The sequence below is a fragment of the Schistocerca piceifrons genome, chromosome 4 (genome assembly GCF_021461385.2).
Source record: "Schistocerca piceifrons isolate TAMUIC-IGC-003096 chromosome 4, iqSchPice1.1, whole genome shotgun sequence".
NCBI lineage: Eukaryota > Metazoa > Arthropoda > Insecta > Orthoptera > Acrididae > Schistocerca > Schistocerca piceifrons.
This window is the reverse complement of record NC_060141.1, coordinates 225,940,565-225,946,889: the sequence shown is the minus strand read 5'-3', so window position 1 is coordinate 225,946,889 and position 6,325 is coordinate 225,940,565. Positions and strand designations below refer to the sequence as shown.

General features: G+C 44.2%; 1 non-coding gene across 1 annotated transcript; it reads right to left on the bottom strand.

Annotated features, from left to right (window-relative positions):
• Positions 1 to 3,619: 3,619 nt before the first annotated feature.
• Positions 3,620 to 3,693, bottom strand: Trnaw-cca. Its single transcript has one exon. It is a non-coding gene; the product is annotated as a tRNA-Trp (tRNA).
• Between the last annotated feature and the right edge of the window lie 2,632 nt (positions 3,694 to 6,325).

Genomic DNA, 6,325 nt, shown 5'->3' with positions numbered 1-6,325 from the left:
AAGGGGTATGATCCTCAGTTTATCTCTGAGGATCAGGTCGGTGTCCTTCCCAGAGGTGTTGAGAAACATATCTCATTCACTAAACAAATGACGCCTGGAATAACACTCCGCTTGCTTGACTCACTCCAAAAACATGTTAACATTCTGGCTCAAGAGAATATGCTCATCACTCGAGATACGTTACTCGAGAATTAAATGTTTCAACTGAGTACTATGGTGAAACTCATCGAAACCAGGCTACCTGACGTGGCTCATGGCAGGCCATTTTAAATGTTTTCAAAAATGGTTCAAATGGCTCTGAGGTCTATGGGACTTAAAATCTGAGGTGATCAGTCCCCTAGTACTTAGAACTACTTAAACCTAACTAACCTAAGGACATCACACACATCCATGCGCGAGGCAGAATACGAACCTGCGACCGTAGCAGTCACCCAGCTCCATGCTGAAACGCCTAGAACCGCTCGGCCACAACAGCCGGTTTAGATGTTTCACGTAGGCATTTTTTTTTTCAGAATAATTGTTAGTGTATTTGGTAGAGTAAGATTTATTACTTTTTTTCGTGACGTATAATTACTTTTGTATTGGTTTGAGTATGATTTTACCGAGTATGATGATACTGAGGTGCAGGGAATTGGGTTATTCCTGTACTTAAATCTTTTGTTTGGGGACTAACTGGGAACGAAAGCAACACAATGGCAGAATCAGGGATGCGAGGTGTGTCCGAACCAGAAGCGGTGCGGATTTTGTTAGAAATGGTAGCACAGTTGACAACTGACAATGCGCTGTTGAGGAGTAAATTAACATCTACAAGTGAGCGGGAAACCGCATCGGATTAGTTGTTGCCTAGGGTGCAGGGGATTGATCCAGCTGCCACTAGTTTGATTACTCCGTTTTCTGGCAATGCGTCTGTGGATGTGCATTCATTTGTGGAGGACTTGCAAACTTCAGCGGTGGTGAATGGTTAGTCTGATGAGCAGTTTTTACGTGTAGCCAAGATTACATTAACGGGTGTAGCAAAAACATATGCAAGGTGTTCTGAGGCCTTAAGGAAGGTAGGTCAGTTTAATCAGTTAAAGGAAGGATTTTTACAAAGGTACAAAAAACAGAATAGCTCTCGGTACTTTAGAGAGAGGCCAAGTACAATGTCAAAGAGACAGGGGGAGACGATGGAGAAATTTGCGGATAGGATAAGGGAAATAATGATTATACTTACGAGTTGGGTCAGAGCGATGAAGCGAATAGTGTTCTGTTGCAGGACGCTGAGCAAAGAGCACTTGATGTATTTTTGCGAGGGTTACCGGCTTACAGAAAATGCGTGAACGTACTCCGAAAGATTTGTGTTCAGCCATTCAGCTGGCAATTCAACGTGAGGAAATAGACATGGCAACAGGGGTATGCGAGAGGCAGACGGTGTTTACAGCGGGTGTGAAATGTTTTAAGTGTGGTCGGACGGGACACGTGCAGAGGCAATGTTCCCAGTCACCGAGGAATAAAGGAAGGGGTGGAAACCAGCAGTGGGGAGGAGTGGAGAAGTGGAGACAGGAGAGGTGGACAAGCATTAAACGGCAGAGGGGACCCAAGACCAAACTAAGGGAGCTCCAGTTTAATTTCAATGCTACGAATACGTATGCAGAGGTGAAATGTTCAGTGGTAGGATCCATAGGAACTAAAAAGTTTAAGATTTTGTTGGAAACAGGGGCGCAAGTGACAGTGGCTACTAGGAATATAATGGAATGAAGGAAGATAGACCCACCACGTTATAGGTTTCGTGGAGTGGGGGATATCGAGGTCACGCCTTTTGGGCCGGTGACAGTTGACTTTCGCATAGGGAAAGTCCGATTTAATGCGTGCATGGAGGTAGTATCATAGGTAAGCGAGGGCTACGACATGATCCTAGGAGTAGATTTCTTGCATCAAGATCATGCCAAAATTGACCTTGGACGACGAACTGTGGCACTTGGTGGAATGTTATTTCGGATAGGGGAAACTGTAGTCAGTGCAGAGCTGTCGCGAGGGGCGTTCAACGTAATGACCAAACCAATTGAACTGCGGACATTAGCATTAAGGCTTAATTCGCATGAGTGTGTGTCTAGTGGCACCGGGAAGTCGCTTACGGTAAGTGTGGAGTCAAATGTACCTGTGAGTACGGTATGTGTTATTGAACCATTGGTCGATATTTAAGTTTAGGGTCCTTTGGGTTGTTTTTGAAATCTAGTGTTGTACGCGTATGGAAGGGGAAAGAGGGGCGAGTAGTTTCCGAGAACGTGGATAATTTTAGTGCTGTAGACACGAATTTGAGGAAAGCAGTTTTAGTGGCAAATTCGGATGTGCCAGAAGACGAAGTCTGGTGTTCGAGAGCTAGGCGAAGCGATCAACCACTAACTGCCGGTAGAACTGCACTGCGTGACAAAATTAAGCATTTGAAAGAAGGAGAAAGAGAGCATATGGAAGAATTATTGTGGGAATTTAAGGAATTGTTCTTTACACAAGGGCCGTTACCAGCAACTCCATTAGATCAACAGAGGATACCAACAGGGAATGAAGTACCTGTTTACCATAAACCATACAGAATACTGTGGTATTTGCAGCCGATTGTGGAGGTTTTCATTGATCAGCAGCTTGGGAGTGGTATTATAGAGCATAGAAATAGTTGCTGGGGTGCGGGCATTGTCGCTGTGCCTAAAACATCTATGGTTGGAACTAAGAAATACAGGTTCTGTTGTGACTACCGATACCTCAATAATAAGACAGTAACGTACGCATACCTCATTCCAAACATATCGGAGACTTTGGATCACTTAGGACAGTGCCAGTACTTTTCTGCGATGGATTTGTCAAGTGGTTATCACCAGTTGGAGGTGGCTCCAGAGGATCGTCCTAAAACTGCCTTCTCTACTCCTGGAGGCCATTACCAGTTCAGTAGAATGCCATTCGGTTTTATAAGCGCTCTGGCAACGTTTCAGAAGTAGCTAGACAGTGTCTTCAGGGATTTGAAATCACGGCAGGGTTTTGTCTATTTGGATGACATTATAGTGTTTCCAAGTAGTATGGAGCATCATAGACAGCGGTTAAGTGAAGTCTTTATGAGGTTAAGAGCAGCTCGTTTGACGTTGAGCCTCGAGAAATATCATTTTGCATTAGAAGAAGAAAAATATGTTATCAATAAGGACAGAGTGCGAACAGATCCGAGGTTGGTACAGGCTATAAGGGATTTTAGGGAACCGAAAACAGTTAAGGAAGTGCAGTCATTCATTGCATCGAAATTTCGTGAAGGGTTTTGCAGATTTAGCACAGCCATTGACGTGATTGTTACGGAAGAGTGTGAAATTTGAATGGACAGGAGAATGTCAGAAGCATTTGACAAACTAAACGAAGTGTTAACATCAAGCCTGGTTCTTGTGTTGCCAGATTTTGAAAAGGAGTTTATACTAGCATGCGATGAACCGAATCAATCATTAAGGTGTGTTCTTAGCCAGGAAATTGATGGGAAAGATCATCCTGAAGCCTTATGCGTCTAGGCAGTTGAATGCAGCAGAGAGGAATTACTCAATAACTGAGAGGGAGATGCTTAGCGTAATCTATGGAATCACAGGAATCTTCCTGGCGGTTTAAACTTGTGTGCCTGGACCGAGACTCGAACTCGGGATCTTTGCCTTTGGCGGGCAAGTGCTCTACCATCTGAGCTACCCAAGCACGACTCACGACCCGTCCTCACAGCCCTAATTCTGCCGGTATCTCGTCTCCTACGTTCCAAACTTCACAGAAGCTCTCCTGCGAATCACTATGGAATCACATATTTTAAATATTATTTATATGGGAGAAGATTTCGAGTAGTGGCAGATCATGCTGCATTGAAGTGGTTGTTGCGCTTGAAGGATCTGTCCACTAGACTCTCTCGATGGGCTGTGAGGCTTAGTGAATTCGACTACGAGGTGGTGCACAAGCCTGGGAAGAAGCACGGTAATGCGGATGCACTATGTAGAGAGGTGGCAAAAGTAGAAGTCATAAGTTATGATCTAGCGGTATGACAAGAATTACAGGACGCGGACGATTGTAAATTGTATCGGACACAGCCACAATTTAATACGTACTACGATATTCTGTGCAGGGAGACGACGCTAGGGCCAAGGGTATTAGTGCCAGCGAAGTTGAGGGATGAGGTTTTAATAGAAGCACATTATCACGTGTTATCTTGTCATGGAGGGTGTAGAGCGACGAATAGGAGAGTGGCGGAGAGGTATTGGTGGAGAGGTAGGAAAGTACATGTCGATCAGTATGTCAAGGATTGTATACCATGTGCGCAGAGAGCAGATTTGAGTCGGAAACAGATACAGCTACAACGATTGCCGGAAGCGACATGTCCATTCTCTATGCTGGGGATCGATGTCTTAGGACCTTTCAGGTGAACACCATCGGGGAACAGATTCGTTCTGACAATAATAGACCATTTTTCGAGGTATGGGGAGATGGTGGCTATGCCAGATCAACAGACAGCAAGCATTTGTAAACAACTGGGTTTTGAAGTTTGATTTACCAGAGACATTAATTACTGATCAAGGAACCAACTTTATTTCGGATTTATTGAAGGATCTGTGTGAATTGTTGAACGTAAAGAAGTTGAGGATGACGGCGTTGCATCCACAGGCCAACAGAAGGACAAAACGGATACACAGAATAATCGGGAAGATGCTGAGGTTTTATGTGGATTCTCATCACCATCAGTGGGACGAGTATTTGAAGAATATTGTATGCGCATACAATGCGAAAGTTCATACAAATACCGGTTTGTTTCCATTTGAGGTATATGAGGTATTGTACATACGAAAAATGCCGTCACCCTATGATTTGGTGACGCTGCAGAGAGGAAGGACTAGTGAATCTGTACGTCAATTCGTAATGACAATTTGGGATGTTTGGAAACGAGTACAAATGGCAAATACGAAGGCCTTGGAAAGGCAGGAAGAAGCAGTAAAGTGGAAAGGAAGATAACTGCAGTATAGAGTGGGGCAAAGGTTAATGCTATATAAAAAAGGGAAAACGAAGAAGTTCCTCACGAGGTATCAAGGACCGTACCAAGTTGTTGAAACCACATCCCCCGTTAATGTTAACCTTCAGCTGTTAACTAGAACAACGATAGTACACATTGGGAGGTTACGGCCATTTAAGGGTTGCCCAGATGTGATTCCAGGCGTATCACAGGAAGGAAAGAGGAAGAAAGAGAGTGTGAAGAGATTTGCTAAGCACAGATAAAACAGGAAGATAGAGTACAGCATGAAGTACCGTATGCTTTGTGATCCAGAAAGTAGTAGAGTATTTGTAGCTTTTTTTTGTCTTTGTGTCATGTATCATTGGGTTTGTCATAGAGTAATTAGGCATTGTATTTTCATATGTTGTACGTATTTTCGAATACAGCCCGCTGCGGATAGCAGTCTTTTTGAAGAGGTAGGAAGGGAGATGGTGACACTGTCCTCAGGGCACTGAAAAGGAGAGCGTTGAGCAAGTTGGTAGAAGTAAAATACTGAGGAGGTATTACTTACATCGGCAGTTAACAGCCAGTACGCCGAGATGACGTGCGAGGAATTACGATGCTACCATAGAGGGAAGGTAACGGTATGTCCAGCAAGGGTGGTAAGTGCCAATCTGGACACATGCACGGTGCTGTTATTTTTAGCAAGGGAGAAAGGAATAGACTGCCCAAGGGACATCGTGGAGCCAAAATTGAGCTTGCAACAAGTCGGGATGCATTGGATCTTCTCCACCAATGGGAATTTGGTAGTGGTAGCAAGTTGTTTTGAGCGGGAAGTATTTGCACAAGCGAAACGTATAGAGCTCATGGGGAGCGGAATTTTAATCAATGGAACTAAGTGTAACATAATAGGCCCAACCATTCACTTGTCAGCGTCAATTTCAGGAGTACCACAATTGAATGTTATGCAGCCACAGCTGTACCGGCCAGAAGACACTTGAGAGTTTTTGCCAAGGCAGAATCCAACCTTGTAAAATCAAACTCTGGAGCCAGGTCTGTGGAGATCCGTAAACCAGTTCATTTTAGAGCAAGAGGGTCGCATAACAGCTGAACAGCTTGTGCAATATGTCGCTCAGTATAGGGAAAGGCAACAGCAAATGACGGTCGTTTTGAGCACCTGTGTTATCGCAGCCTTAACTTTGTTATGTGTCGTTTTCTTTCTGATCAGGCAGAGAGCTAATTCCAAGAGGGAACAAAGGATAGTCCAAGTCAGAGGGGACTGGATATCGAGGGCATGAGACAAGTAGGTAATGAGTTGATCGAGCAGTGGTCTTCCGTTAAGGAATTTTTAAGTTTTGT